Here is a 16,484-nt window from a genome sequence, read left to right on the forward strand (position 1 = left end):
TAATAATAATAATAATAATAATAATAATAATAATGCTAATGCTGATGTGGTGTCCTGTCCTCTGACTTCTGTGTGTGAGACAAACGCACTCATATTTCTGTTACATGGGAAACTTTAGGTGTATTATGGCTCTGTGTGTGTGTTTGAGGTCAGTGTTCTGATATATCATCATTTCTCCCCCAGGTTGAGTTGGTGTTTTCTCACAGAGGAAAGCTGTAGAGTTCTGTCCTCAGTTCTCAGATCAAACTCCTCCAGACTGAGAGAACTGAACCTGAGTGTCAATAACCTGCAGGATTCAGGAGTGAAGCTGCTCTCTGCTGGACTGGAGAATCCACACTGTACACTGGAGATACTGAGGTACACACACACACACACACACACACACACACACACACACTGTACACTGGAGATACTGAGGTACACACACACTCACACACACACACACACACACACACACACACACACACACTCACACACACTCACACACACACACACACACACACTGTACACTGGAGGTACTGAGGTACACACACACACACACACACACACACACACACACACACACTGTACACTGGAGATACTGAGGTACACACACACTCACACACACACACACACACACACACACACACACACACACTCACATACTCACAAACACACATCCAGTTTCCATTTGTGGTGATTGTAACTGTACAGTGCATCCAGAAAGTATTCACAGCGCTTGACTTTTTCCACATTGTGATGTTACAGTCTTATTCCAAAATGGATTAAATTCATTATTTTCCTCAAAATTCTACAAACAATACCCCATAATGACAACGTGAAAGAAGTTTGTTTGAAATCTTTGAAAATTTATTAAAAATAAAAAACAAAAAAAGCACATGTACATAAGTATTCACAGACTTTGCCATGACACTCTGAATTGAGCTCAGGTGCATCCTGTTTCCACTGATCATCCTTCAGATGTTTCTACAATGTGATGGGAGTCCACCTGTGGTAAATTCAGTGGATTGGACATGATTTGGAAAGGCACACACCTGTCTATATAAGGTCCCACAGTTAACACTGCATGTCAGAGCACAAACCAAGCCACGAAGTGCAAGGAACTGTCTGTAGACCTCCGAGACAGGATTGTATCGAGGCACAAATCTGGGGAAGGGTACAGAAACATTTCTGCAGCATTGAAGGTCCCACTGAGCACAGTGACCTCAATCATCCATAAATGGAGGAAGTCTGGAACCAGCAGGACTCTTCCTAGAGCTGGCTGCCCGGCCAAACTGAGCAATCGGGGGAGAAGGGCCTTAGTCTGGGAGGTGACCAGAAACCCGATGGTCACTCTGACAGAGCTCCAGCGTGTCTCTGTGGAGAGAGGAGAACCTTCCAGAAGAACAACCATCTCTGCAGCACTCCACCAATCAGGCCTGTATGGTAGAGTGGCCAGACGGAAGCCACTCCTCAGTAAAAGGCACATGACAGATCACCTGGAGTTTGCCAAAAGGCACCTGAAGGACTCTCAGACCATGATGAAACAAAGATTGAACTCTTTGGCCTGAATGGCAAGCATCATGTCTGGAGGAAACCAGGCACCAGTCATTACCTGGCCAATACCATCCCTACAGTGAAGCATGATGGTGGCAGCATCATGCTGTGGGGATGTTTTTCAGCGGCAGGAAGTGGGAGACTAGTCAGGATCGAGGGAAAGATGAATGCAGCAATGTACAGAGACATTCAATTCAATTCAGTTTTATTTGTATAGCGCTTTTTACAATAGACTGTCTCAAGGCAGCTTTACAGAAATATCAACAGCGTATACAGATATTAAAGGTGCGAATTTATCCCAACTGAGCAAGCCACTGAGTGGCGACGGTGGCAAGGAAAAACTCCCTAAGATGTTTTAAGAGGAAGAAACCTTGAGAGGAACCCGACTCAGAAGGGAACCCATCCTCATCTGGGTAACAACAGATAGTGTGAAAAAGTTCATTATGGATTCATATGAAGTCTGTATGGCGTTAGGAGCAGCCGTAGTCCCAGCAGTCTGGAATTAAAGAAGATTTGAGCTCCATCCAGAGGGAGAAAGGATCTGGATCTCTAGTATCTCCATAAATTCGTGGGGGGCTCGGCGAAAGGAGAGAGGGAGAAAAAAGATTATTATGACTGCGAAGTAGTAGAACAGAATCTAGTCAGGGTAGGCTTGAGTAAACAAATACATTTTAAGCTTAGACTTAAACACTGAGACTGTGTCTGAGTCCCGAACACTAATAGGAAGAGTCTTCCATAACTGTGGGGCTCTATAAGAGAAAGCTCTTCCCCCTGCTGTAGCCTTCACTATTCAAGGTACCGTCAAATAGCCTGCATCTTTTGACCTAAGTAGGCGTGGCGGATCATATAAAACCAAAAGGTCGCTTAGATATTGTGGCGTGAGACCGTTTAGTGCTTTATAGGTTAATAAGAGTATTTTATAATTAATGCGAGATTTTACTGGCAGCCAATGCAGTATTGATAATATTGGTGTGATATGGTCGTATCTTCTAGTTCTAGTTAGGACTCTAGCAGCTGCATTCTGGACTAACTGGAGCTTATTTATATTCCTACTGGAACATCCAGACAGTATGGCATTACAGTAATCTAATCTAGAGGTGACGAATGCATGAACTAGTATTTCCGCATCATGTAGTGACAATATGTTTCTTATTTTAGAAATATTTCTGAGATGAAAGAAGGCTATCCTAGTAATATTATCTACATGAGCATCACATGATAGGCTGGAGTCAATAATCACTCCAAGGTCTTTAACTGCTGCACATGATGAAACAGAAAGACCATCCAGAGTAACCATGTGATCAGAAAGAATACTTCTAGCTACACGTGGGCCTAATAAAAGTATTTCTGTTTTATCAGAATTAAGTAGAAGGAAGTTAGTTAACATCCAACGTCTAATGTCCTTTACACAATCCTCAACTGTACTAAGCTTCTGTCTGTCCTCTGGCTTCGCTGAAACATACAACTGTGTATCATCAGCATAACAGTGGAAGCTAATTCCATGTTTACGAATAATTTGACCTAGGGGTAGCATATATAAAGTAAAGAGCAGTGGGCCTAAAACAGAACCCTGTGGAACTCCAAAAGTAACCTCAGTACGCATGGAGAAATCACCATTTACATCTACGAACTGATAACGATCGGTCAGATAAGACCTGAGCCAGGAGAGGACTGTTCCCTTAATACCAACAACATTTTCTAATCTATCAAGGAGAATAGTGTGATCTATAGTATCAAAAGCTGCGCTAAGGTCGAGTAACACAAGCAGCGAGACACAACCCTGATCGTAGGTCAGTAGTAGGTCATTTACTACTTTAACTAACGCTGTCTCTGTGCTATGATGAGGTCTAAATCCTGACTGATACATTTCATGAATGTTATTCCTATCTAAGTACGAGCATAACTGCTTTGCTACAACCTTTTCTAAAATCTTAGAGATGAAGGGGAGATTTGATATTGGTCTATAGCTGGACAGTTGAGACGGGTCAAGATCAGGTTTTTTAATCAGGGTTTAATAACTGCTAATTTAAGTGATTTAGGTACATAGCCAGTGCTTAGGGAAGAATTGATTATATTTAAAAGTGGTTCAATTACTCCTGGACAAATCTGTTTAAACAAACATGTAGGTATGGGATCTAGTATGCAAGTTGATGAATTGGCTGAAGAGATTAATGTAGCTAGTTCGGTCTCTCTAAGCGGAGCAAAACACTCTAAACATTGATCTGATATTGCTACATTGTCATGTAATGGGTTTGTTACAGTACTGTCCGGTTTTAATTTAATGGCCTGTATTTCACGTCTAATATTTTCAACCTTATCATTGAAAAATTTCATGAAATCTTCACTGCTATGTAATGATTGAGTGTTTGAATGAATGAATGAATGCCTTTTATTGTCACTATACATATGTACAATGAAATTAAGAGAAATTAAGTTTCTCTCTGTAGTGGTTTTATTCCTAGTTAATTTTGCTACTGTGTTGAAAAGGAATCTAGAATTGTTTTTGTTGTCTCCTATTAAGGTGGAGAAATAGATTTTTCTAGCATCGCCAAGAGATTTCCTATATTTCAGTAGGCTCTCCTTCCATGCTGTTTGAAATATCACCAGTTTGGTTTGACACCATTTACGGTCTAATTGTCGAGTTGTCTGTTTTAAGGTTCGCGTTTGATCGTTATACCAGGGTGCTAATTTTTTTTCTCTAATTATTTTCCTTTTGAGTGGAGCCACTCTATCTAGCGTGTAGCGGAGTGTTGACTCCAAGCTTTCAGTCGCCTGATCGAGTTCTGTGTGATCTGATGGTGATCCAAATCTAATTGATGTTTCTGCGAGGTTATTTATGAAGCTCGGTGCAGTAGCTGATGTGTAGGTACGTTTTATGCGGTAGCGAGGCGAGGTGGAAATATTATGATCAATACGTATTATGAACGAGATAAGATAATGGTCTGAGACAACTTCAGACTGCGGAAAAATGATAATATTTTCTATATTTAATCCGTATGTTAGTATGAGGTCAAGAGTGTGACCACCATTATGAGTAGGCCCGATTACGTTCTGATTAATCCCTACTGAATCTAAGATGGACACAACCGCTGTTCTCAGAGGGTCTTCTGGATATCAAAGTGAATATTAAAGTCTCAGACGATTAATGCTTTATCTACAGACACAACCGGGTTTGAGATAAAGTCTGCAAATTCACTAAGAAATTCAGCATATGGCCCTGGGGGTCTGTAAATAATAATTAGAGGACTTGACTTATTTTTTGTGGCTACATAAGTTATGCTGGTATAAAGAATTTCAAAAGAATTAAATTTATGCTTAGGTTTTTGTGTGACGACTAGATTTTTACTATGGATGAGTCCAACACCTCCTCCTCTACCAGCTGAACGAGGCTGATGTACATAACTGTATATTTGTTTTTTTTTTTTAAAAACAGAACAGCGGTAAGTGAGAAATGTGAAACGTAAACAAGGCTAGCGGTAGGTGATGCTAGCGGGCTACAAGCTAGTCGCGGATGTTTTGTAAAAACAAAAAGAAAATACAGATCAAATTTGCGACAGCGCAACGTTACGATTGTTTTATCTAAAGTAGTGTCAGTTATATTTGTATAACGTAAGGTAAATAATTTTAAAGTATAGAGATTAGAAGAAATTAATGTAATAGCGTTAGCTCGAAGGGTGCTGCTTCCTCAGTGACACTTCAGGTTGCCAGCTCGGTGATACTGAGGTACACACACACACACACACATTGTACACTTGATACTGAGGTACACACAAACACACACACACACACACACACACTGTACACTGGAGATACTGAGGTACACACAAACACACTGTACACTTGAGATACTGAGGTACACACACACACACACACACACACACACATTGTACACTTGATACTGAGGTACACTCACACACACAGTTTCCCTCTGTGGTGACTGTAATTGTAGTGATGTGATATTGTCATTGTTGTGTGTGTGAGATGAGAGTAAATGTTGTGTATATAAAGATTTTGTGTAGTGGATGTTTTCAGAGCTAAAACTGAGTGTGTTAAGTGTGAGAAGGTTTTCTTTCTTGCAGGATGTGGAACTGCAGGATTACAGATGAAGGTTGTGCTGCTCTGGCTTCTGCTCTGAGGTCAAACTCCTCATCACACCTGAGAGAACTGGATCTGAAGAATAATAATCCAGGAGAATCAGCAGTGAAGCTGCTCTCTGATCTACTGAAGGATCCACACTGTAACCTGGAGACACTACAGTGAGTTACTGATTACTGTCTCTTTACTCTACTGTATCATACTGAATAATGTGCATGTGTGTGTGTGTGTGTGTGTGTGTGTGTGTGTGTGTGTGTGTGTGTTTATGCTGATGTTCTTCTCTGTTTTACAGCATTAAGGATAATACACTCACCAGGACTGGCGTATGACAGGAGTCTCACCTCAAACCTCTTCTCCAGGATACTGCAGTCTCGGTGAAGAGTTAGAACCCATCCCACATTTCCAGCAGTTTGGGAGCTGAATCATTAAACTTAAAGGGGCAGAGCAGAAACAAAGTCAAGAACATGCATAAGATCGTACACAGGAGAAATCAACACACATAGCCAAATATCTGCTGTACAAAGCAACGGCACCGATCTGCCCCGGGGATGGAGACTGACGAGGCTTAAGTACATGTCCGGAAATGTACAGCCAACTCATCCCAAAGCACGAGGCGGGAGCAGGCGTGTACGAGATGTGATCGTCCAATGGCAAGCAGGAACATGACGCATTGCAGTGGACTGGGCTTAAAAGAGGAGGAGACAAGACACCCATCCCTCCCCCGACATAGACACACGAATGGAACATAGTACAAACAGAAATACAACTGAGGACGTATCAATGGTCAAGTATCAAATAAAATGTAAACTTGCATTGATGAAGGTAATGTTGTTAGTAATTGTTTATAAATTACCATGGTAACACGGAGCTCCAAGGTATAAAAATATGGAGTTTGTCATCAATCAAACAGTAACCAGTTTTAATACCTAAAAAAGTTTACGTAGCAAAATTTAGCAAAGCGCTTTACAGTAAATTAAAATGTAAAATTAAACTAATGAAATGTTGTGCAGCACATGCTTATGTTAATGTTTGCTGCTTTATATAATCATATAAATAAATAAATACTCCCAAAGTCACCAGAATTGAAAGCTTTGGTGCTGTTAAACATTTAGAGATTGAGGTTGTGGTGAGTCAATAGTTCACTCAGTATATCTGAGTAAGACACAGTGAACGACTCACTGCTGGCATTCATGAAGAAGTCATAAACTCCACTGGAATAATAAATAGGATCTAATAAAACCATGAGTGGAAATTATTGGTGTAAGTTTGTTGGGATAGACTTCCTCCAACCTGGAACTATATCCTCCAGTCCACGCGGTGGCGGTAACGCGCCTAACAGCTGCGTCTCTGACCAGTAGAAATTTACAGAAGAAGAAAAAGCTGCAGCGGGTATCTCCTGAGCAGTTGAGTTATTACACCGAACTAATCATCTCCAGATTAAATTATTTCTGACAGTTTTACAGTTAGATTTTATCCAGTTTAAAAGTAAAAGCTGGTTATTTTGTCTGTGTTTGAGGAATTAAAAGTCCGTTCTGTTTTTAAACCCGAGGTAAGTTAAACGGAAGCTGTGTGGCCGAATCCCAAATTGATGTCATTTCCGGTTTAAGTGCACTACATTAGGGATGAAATAATGACGGTCTACACCCTACGTAGTGCACTATTTAACTTATGAGGAGAGATTTGTTATTCTGTTTTAGCGGCACTATTTAAGTATAACCTTACTTTATCCTAAAATCCATTGTTTGCTCCCTGCTTATAGCAAATAAAATAAACAACAGTGAGTGTAAAAGTGGCTAAGTCATTTAGCAGCTAAAATAACTTTAAATTTCTGTAATGTTTTTAATGTAGAAACTGCTAAACTGAGGTGAAGTTGGGTTTATACTGGACATTCACTGCAAATTCGAGCTTCTATTTCTCAACAATAAACACAAAAAGGACAAAATGTGTGTGTGTGTGTAGCTGGCGAGGTCACTTTGTAAAGAAATACTACGCGCATGCGCACGTACGCATTCACGTCAACATGTCCGCCATATTGATGAGGGAAAGACCGCGCTGTAAACAAATACAAGTAAACGGAGGAGCTGTGGTTTTTCTGGATAATAATTTACATGATTTACCGGAGATGATAACGGCATCGTTTTCAAAAACTTGCCCTTTGAAACCCGTTTTCCAAAGTTTTCAGACCCCGAAACGCCGTCGTCATGGAAACGAACAGCCAAACCGCATCAGAAGTTTTCGGTTTTTATTTGAAAACGTTGTGGTATAAACGGCCCCTTAACAACTACAGCAAAATGCTGCTTTTATTGCTGAAGTCTTTCTGTAAACAAATAGAAATGAAATAGAATTTTTATGATTCACACTATATTACACTCCATTCTTCTTCTCAAACACAACTCTATTTTTGAAAATAATCAAGATTTTTTTTTTGTTAAAGATTTTTTTTTTGTTAAAAAATCTATTTCATGATGCAGCTTATTATTAGAGCTGCAACTATCGATTATTTTCACAATCGATTAATTGGTCGATTATTTTTTCGATTAATCTGATGGATGCGGGGCAAACTTTCAGTGCCTTTTTTGTTTATTTAAAATAAAATCCACAAACTGAGTGTTACAAATATAAATTCAGACTAAAACTTTACACAGATGTTTGTCCAAAACAGAAAAGAACCCAATACACACACACACACACACACACACACACACACACACACACATATATATATATATATATATATATATATATATAAATTAATTTAGGACTGTAGTTTAATTCGGTGCTTTTTGTGCATCCATAAAAAAAATAATGCATAAGTACTTATATAATAGAATTGTAAACTAACTAAATAAGATAAATATATATAAACATTTATAAATAGTTAGATAGATAGCATTATTTTTTATGGATGCACAAAAAGCACAGAATTAAACTCCAGTCCTAAATGAATAATAAAATCTCACTTTCACTGCACCTTGTGGTTTCTGTTCCTCGGTGTCTTTAGACATTATTTTACTTTTGATCATAATGTTTGAATTAGACATTACAGATCTTACTCGCGCTACACTCTGTATCAGCGCGTCTACACCGCGCGTGACCAGCAACGCAGCCTCGTTACTAACACTTTATTTTCAGTGCTTTTTGAACTGTCTCTCAGCTCTAAATAGTTCCGCGGTGTTTCTGTGGAATTGGGATGAACGTCTAGTTAAAGGGTTGATGTCTCGCTGGCGCAGTGATTTGTTCTTTAGGAGTGTTTTTCTCTTGAACAGCGCTCCGTGTGGAGACTTGAGGTAGTTCTGTAGTCACAGGTGGACAAATCAGTCACACAGCTCCAGCTCCACCTGCGCCTCTCGCAGGGAAACGGTTTCTGTGCACTGGCTCCGTCCCAAATCACCTTGTATGGAACCTCTATCTCTAGTGCACTAGGTGCGGTAGAGACTCCATTCGTTCAGACCGTGTGTAGTGTACCTAGATACGCAGTCGTGCAGGATTTGGGCACAGGCCACGCTAATGAAACATCCATTTCAAGTCAAGTTGCTATTGTTAAACACTTCACTAAAACCTGTATGGAAACGTTGCTGTTCAGTTGTTCTATAAGCGCAATTTCAACCAAATACAGTGGAGTGTAAAAGTTTGTACCCCCTTTTGGTTTCTTTTGGACGGAAGGGTGTTAAATGTCCGAAACACTACAAAATTTGACTGTAAGTAGAAGTTAATTTTATTATCAGACTCAGATATCCATGTTAATATTTTTAATACTGCTCATTAGTGTTAAATGACTTGATGATTTTGTGGTCAGTAAGCCGTTTTTGTGTTGATTTTGATGTATGTTTTGGGTCACTGTCCTGCTGGAAGATCCAACCACGGCCCATTTTAATTTTTCTGGCAGAGGCAGTCAGGTTTTTATTTAATATCTGTTGATATTTGGTAGAGTCCATGATGCCATGTATCCTAGCAAAATGTCCAGGTCCTCTGGCAGAAAAACATTCCCAAAACATTAAAGATCCACCACCATATTTAACCATGGGGATGAGGTACCTTTCCATATGACTACCTCTCTGTGTGCTTCAAAACCACCTCTGGTGTTTATTACCAAAAAGCTCTATTTTGGTTTCATCTGACCATAGAACCCGATCCCATTTGAAGTTCCAGTAGTGTCTGGCCAACTGAAGACACCTGAGTGTGTTTTTGGATGAGAGTAGAGGCTTTTTTCTTGAAACCCTTCCAAACAGCTTGTGATGATGTAGGTGACTTCAGATTGTAGTTTTGGAGACTTTCTGACCCCAAGACACAACTAATTTCTGCAGTTCTCCAGCTGTGACCCTTGGAGATGTTTTGTCCACTCGAACCGTCCTCTTCAGTGCGTTGAGACGATATAGACACGCGTCCAATTCCAGGTTGATTCATAACATTTCCAGTTGACTGGAACTTCTTAATTATTGCCCTGATGATGAAAATGAGCATTTTCGATGCTTGTGCTATTTTCTTATAGACACTTCCCATTTTGTGAAGCTCAACAACCTTTTGCTGCACTTCACAGCTACAGTGGTGCTTGAAAGTTTGTGAACCCTTTAGAGTTTTCTATATTTCTACATAAATATACACAAGATTTTCAGACAAGTCCTAAAACTACACAAAGAGAACCCATTTAAACAAATGTGACACATATTATACTTGGTCATTTATTTATTGCAGAAAATAATCCAATATTACATATCTGGGAGTGGCAAAAGTATGTGAAACTTTTGCCTTCAGTATCTGGTCTGACCCCCTTGTGCAGCAATAACTGCAACTAATCATTTCCAGTAACTGTTGATTAGTCCTGCACATGGGCTTGGACATCAGTTTTGGCCATTCCAAACCAATAACTTTATTGTTCTTTAACCATTCTTTGTTTTGGGCCATTGTCTTATTGCATGCCCCACTTTCTCTTGAGATTCAGTTCAGTTCCTGGGTTCATTCTTTTCCCTGCGGTTGTGGAACTCACCACTACACTAATTATAATCTTTCAGATAGCTTGGAGATTTAGTACGTGTAGACCTTCTCAACTCAGGGTTTTCCATCCCAAGGAAAGTTTCTGACACAGCCACTTCAGAAGTTCCTCCCAGTTTTTGTTTGTGACTTTCCTCAGAGAATGAAGAACCTGAGTCTTTTGTAGAAGGCACTGGAATGTCAACATCTGGCTGTGAAGTGTCCAACAACTCTGGTGCTATTGATGTTGCATTGTGCCCATCTCTCACCTGATCAGTATGTCAGTGAACTACTTGCCCACTTCCCAATGCTACTGTGCACCATACAGGACCAGTCTTTTTCTGAACTGTACCTGGAATAAAAGTAGGTCCAGAGCTGAAGTTCCTAGTATACACTGGGTCACCCACCACGAGATATCTTTCCTTTCCATGTTGGTCATGGTACCATTTTTGTCTCAATTGTTTGTGTCTCAATGAGTCCCTGTGTAGACCAGTTTCCTTCCACACAGCAGTTTAGCGGCTGATTTGCCAGTGGTCGACTGTGGCGTCGTTCGGTAACTGAACAACACTCTGGCTAGCCTTTTCAATGGACTCTCCAGCACTCTTTTCATCAGGGTTTTGAATGTTTGAACGGCCCTTTCAGCCAGACGCCTGGAAGATGCATGGTAGGGTGCTGTGCTTGTGTTTAATTCCGTTTCTTTCCATAAACTCTTGGAATTCAGCACTGGTAAAAAAACAATAAAACTGCTATGGTCTGACATCACTACTTCTGGTATCCTGTGTTGGCTAAAGGTTTGTCTTAAGCACTGAATGGTAACTGTGGATGTAGACTTGATTAACAGATAAGCCTCTGTCCATTTTGAGAATGCCTCTACCACGATCAAGAACATTCTACCCATCCACGGTGCACCGTAATCAATGTGAATCCTTCTCCATGGCTGCTCTGGTAACTCTCACGCATGCAGTGGTGCGTTTGCCAGAGCATTTCTGTTTTCCTGACAGACTGCACACGATTTGACCAATGCTTCCACCTCTGCATCCAAGTGTGGCAACCACATATAGCTACGCACCAGGCCTTTCATCCTGGTAATTCCCGGATGGGTTTCGTGTAGATGTCTTAGAAGAGCTGCACGCCGCGGATGTGGAATCACTACGCGAGTCCCCCATAACACAAAGCTGCCCTGTATGCAGAGTTCATCCTATTTCCTTACATATTAGGGATGTCACGATACCAAAAATCTAGTCGTTGGTACCGATACCACCAAAAGTACACGATGCTCAGTACCATGGTGTGGTTTTTATTTTAAAAAAAGAGAGAGAATTAAAAAATATATATATAAAATTAAAAACTCCTGGAGGACATCCTCCTCTGGCTGATACTGGCAGAGCGAGAGAGAGAGAGAGAGAGAGGGATATTTTAGTTCAAACACTCTGACCATGACTAATAAGTGCTAAGGTGCACTCCTAAACGCACACACACCCCTTATACTCTGAATGCAAGCATTAGTTTAAATTCACTGATATGGTGGCAGGATAAAAAGATTTATTAAAAGCATGAACATGTGAATAATTATTAGTGACATGAGGCTACATTTAGCTGACAGGACATGGGCTGAATGGAGATGCATGGTGGTCCATTAGGAGGTAGTTTATAACATTGCAATGCGTTAGCATTTAACAAATAACTGGCTATCGCAAACATTACATGGAGCATAATGTTAGCTGATTTCACGGCTACAATGCCAGCTGTCTCAAACATAATATAGGACCTGTCTTTCGACTGTAATCCTGTGGCATTAATTTTGTGACCTAAAAATACCTCTACTTCTCCCATGAACTCACACTTGCTCCTTCTTTGTCTCAGTCCACTCTTTTCTATCCTACTCAGTACCTCATCCAAGTTCTGCAGATGTTCATTAGCCCCTGAGACTAAAATGTCATCCAGATAAACTGTGATGCGTGTGATGTCTTGCAGAATCCCTTCTATTGTGCTCTAGAAGATCGCTGGACTTGAAGCACCTCCAAATGTTGGCCTGTTGTAAGTACATAATCCCTTTTGCATGTTGATTGTAACGTACTTATTGGAATTTTTGTGCAGCATTATCTTCTGATGCGCATGGGTCATGTCCAGTTTGGAGAATTTTTCCTCCTGCCAACTGAGCAAATAAATCTTCTACCTTGGGAATTGGATACTGCTCCACACTAGAGCTGGATTTACTGCGAATTTATAATCCTTACAAATTGGGGTAGAACCATCAGTTTTCTGACTGGAACAATGGGAGCTGCCCACTCTGCAAACTGCATTGGTTCAATGATCTTGTCTTCCACCAGCCTCTGGAGTTCTCCCTCTAGCAGTGGACCCAACTCTTTTTTGAACACCTCGGATTGTCTCTCCAATACGTTAGCCAATTTATGACCTGGTACATTTGCTACTGTATTTACCTGCTGAGGCAACAAATGATTTCCGTAGCGCCCCCCCCACCCCACCTTTGAATGTTGATCTTTACTGATGATCACTCCACAGCCTGCTTTAACTTCAAATACCACCTCCATGCTATTCACTTAAATGGTTTGTGTGATAGGAGCAGCCCTAGGTAAGTCAAACTAAACAGAACCCTTACCTTCACTACAGTGAGAGAGAGGCCTTTAGTTGCATAGATGTTACCCTGGCTCCTTTATGACCTTACAGACTACTACTTGTCTTGCTCTTGGAGTGATCTTTGTTGGTTGATATCTCCTGGGGAGGGTAATGATGGTCTTGAATTTCCTCCATTTGTGCACAATCTGTCTGTGATCAAATATTATCATTTTGTCTCGTTTGTTTAATTGGGATCTCTTGGTCTACTTTTAGGACTTGTGTAAAAATCTGATGTTTTGGGTCATCTTTATTCATATATATACAGTGAGGGGAAAAAAGTATTTGATCCCCTGCTGATTTTGTACGTTTGCCCACTGACAAAGAAATGATCCGTCTATAACTTTAATGGTAGATTTATTTGAACAGTGAGAGACAGAATAACAACAAAAAATCCAGAAAAACGCACGTCAAAAATGTTATGAATTGATTTGCATTTTAATGAGGGAAATAAGTATTTGACCCCTCTGCAAAACATGACTTAGTACTTGGTTTAAAAACCCTTGTTGGCAATCACAGAGGTCAGACGTTTCTTGTAGTTGGCCACCAGGTTTGCACACATCTCAGGAGGGATTTTGTCCCACTCCTCTTTGCAGATCTTCTCAAAGTCATTAAGGTTTCGAGGCTGATGTTTGGCAACTCGAACCTTCAGCTCTCTCCACAGATTTTCTATGGGATTAAGGTCTGGAGACTGGCTAGGCCACTCCAGGACCTTAATGTGCTTCTTCTTGAGCCACTCCTTTGTTGCCTTGGCCGTGTGTTTTGGGTCATTGTCATGCTGGAATATCCAACCACGACCCATTTTCAATGCCCTGTCTGAGGGAAGGAGGTTTTCACCCAAGATTTGACGGTACATGGCCCCGTCCATCGTCCCTTTGATGCGGTGAAGTTGTCCTGTCCCCTTAGCAGAAAAAAACCCCAAAGCATAATGTTTCCACCTCCATGTTTGACGGTGGGGGATGGTGTTCCAGGGGTCATAGGCAGCATTCCTCCTCCTCCAAACACGGCGAGTTGAGTTGATGCCAGAGAGCTCCATTTTGGTCTCATCTGACCTCAACACTTTCACCCAGTTGTCCTCTGAATCATTCAGATGTTCACTGGCAAACTTCAGACGGGCATGTATATGTGCTTTCTTGAGCAGCGGACCTTGCGCGCGCTGCAGGATTTCAGTCCTTCACGGCGTAGTGTGTTACCAATTGTTTTCTTGGTGACTATGGTCCCAGCTGCCTTGAGATCATTGACAAGATCCTCCCGTGTAGTTCTGGGCTGATTCCTCACTGTTCTCATGATCAGTGCAACTCCACGAGGTGAGATCTTGCATGGAGCCCCAAGCCGAGGGAGATTGACAGTTCTTTTGTGCTTCTTCCATTTGCGAATAATCGCACCAACTGTTGTCCCCTTCTCACCAAGCTGCTTGGCAATGGTCTTGTAGCCCATTCCAGACTTGTGTAGGTCTACAGTCTTGTCCCTGACATCCTTGGAGAGCTCTTTGGTCTTGGCCATGGTGGAGAGTTTGGAATCTGATTGATTGATTGCTTCTGTGGACAGGTGTCTTTTATACAGGTAACAAGCTGAGATTAGGAGCACTCCCTTTAAGAGTGTGCTCCTAATCTCAGCTCGTTACCTGTATAAAAGACACCTGGGAGCCAGAAATCTTTCTGATTGAGAGGGGGTCAAATACTTTTTTTGGCCAACTACAAGAAACGTCTGACCTCTGTGATTGCCAACAAGGGTTTTTAAACCAAGTACTAAGTCATGTTTTGCAGAGGGGTCAAATACTTATTTCCCTCATTAAAATGCAAATTAATTTATAAAATTTTTGACATGCGTTTTTCTGGATTTTTTTTGTTGTTATTCTGTCTCTCACTGTCCAAATAAATCTACCATTAAAATTATAGACTGATCATTTCTCTGTCAGTGGGCAAACGTACAAAATCAGCAGGGGATCAAATACTTTTTTCCCTAAGAGAGGAGAAGAGTCTCCTAAAACTGGGGAAAAGAAAACCCTCTCAATACTATGAAACTTGGGGAACAGCATCACAAGGATGAGTTGAAACGCGTCTTTCATCAAGTCTGGTGAAATTGAGAAAGATCCAAATTGAGAACGAGGAATTCAAAGAAGCGCATCATGATCAAGAATGTGCCTCTCAAGAGGAAGATGAGGAAGAGCTGATCTAGCCTGGCAACGCTGAGAAAGAGTCTTTTAAGACCGAGGATGTTGAGGAGCCTCTCAAGCCTGAGGAAGGTATGGAAGAAGTTCTCAAAAATAAGGAAGTTGAGGGAGAGTTTCTCCAAAATAAAGAAGTTGAGGACGAGGTTCTCAAAAATAAAGAAGTTGAGGAAGATTTTCTCAAAACTTAGGAAGTTTAGGAAGAGCCTTTCAAGCCTGAAGAAGTTTAGGAAGAGTCTCTCAAGACCAAAGTGTCATGATTCCCCCTTGAAGCAGTGTGCTCTAAGCGCGAATGCGCGAGCACCTGCTTTTCCGTTGTTGACTGTAGTGACATCTGGACACGTGTGTTTTGTTTATGTTTCTGTCATGTCTCCTCCCTGTTCTGTCATTGGCTGGGATTTCACGTGGGTCTGTATTGCTCTCAGCTGCTAGCGGTTTAGACGCTGATCATGTCCACATATATACCGTGCGCCTCCCAGCACACAACGCGGAAGATTATCATAGAGTTAGTTTAGTTCGTATCGTAGTCATAGTCACGGTCCATGTTTAGAGTTAGTTCGCGCTGGATTATCCGCTTCCAGTTCCTCGTCATAGTTCGTTTCTCATTTTGTTTATCGACCCTGTTTTCCGTGACCACGACCTAGATTCCAGCCTTGCCCAGTGTATGCCTGTTTGCCAATCGCCTGACCTCTTACATGTTTGCGGATTATGTTTTGGATCACATTTTAGATTTGTCTGCCTGTCTCTCTTTCAAATAAACAACTGTTCATCCCGCACTTGCATCCGTCCTATCTCCGCTCCGTCACGATACGTGACACAAAGAAGGTGAGGAACACTTTCTCAAGACTTAAGAAGTTGAACTGAAAGGAAGTGTCTCAGGTCTGAAGAAGTTGAAGGAGAGGTTTAAAAAATAAGGAACTGGAGGAAGTGGTTCTCAAAACTGAGGAAGTTCAAGAAGAACCTTTCAAGCCTGGGGAAGAAAAGGAAGAGTCTCTCAAGACCAAGGAAGGTGAGGAAGATTGCTACAAAGCTGAAGAAGAGTCTCTCAAGTCTGAAGAAGTTGAGGAAGAGCCTCTCAAGA

The 16,484-nt window shown here is 41.1% G+C and overlaps 1 protein-coding gene and 1 long non-coding RNA gene across 2 annotated transcripts in view; one reads left to right on the top strand and one right to left on the bottom strand.

The window, feature by feature from the left end:
* LOC108262635 (TBC1 domain family member 10A) overlaps window positions 1–16,484 on the bottom strand; it is a 182,809-nt gene that overhangs the window by 33,062 nt on the left and 133,263 nt on the right. The window lies entirely within an intron of this gene.
* Window positions 5,459–6,448, top strand: LOC128630107 (uncharacterized). The gene is made up of 2 exons (XR_008394371.1): window positions 5,459–5,792; window positions 5,924–6,448. It is a non-coding gene; the product is annotated as an uncharacterized LOC128630107 (long non-coding RNA).

The sequence above is a fragment of the Ictalurus punctatus genome, unplaced genomic scaffold (genome assembly GCF_001660625.3).
Source record: "Ictalurus punctatus breed USDA103 unplaced genomic scaffold, Coco_2.0 Super-Scaffold_100046, whole genome shotgun sequence".
Classification (NCBI taxonomy): domain Eukaryota; kingdom Metazoa; phylum Chordata; class Actinopteri; order Siluriformes; family Ictaluridae; genus Ictalurus; species Ictalurus punctatus.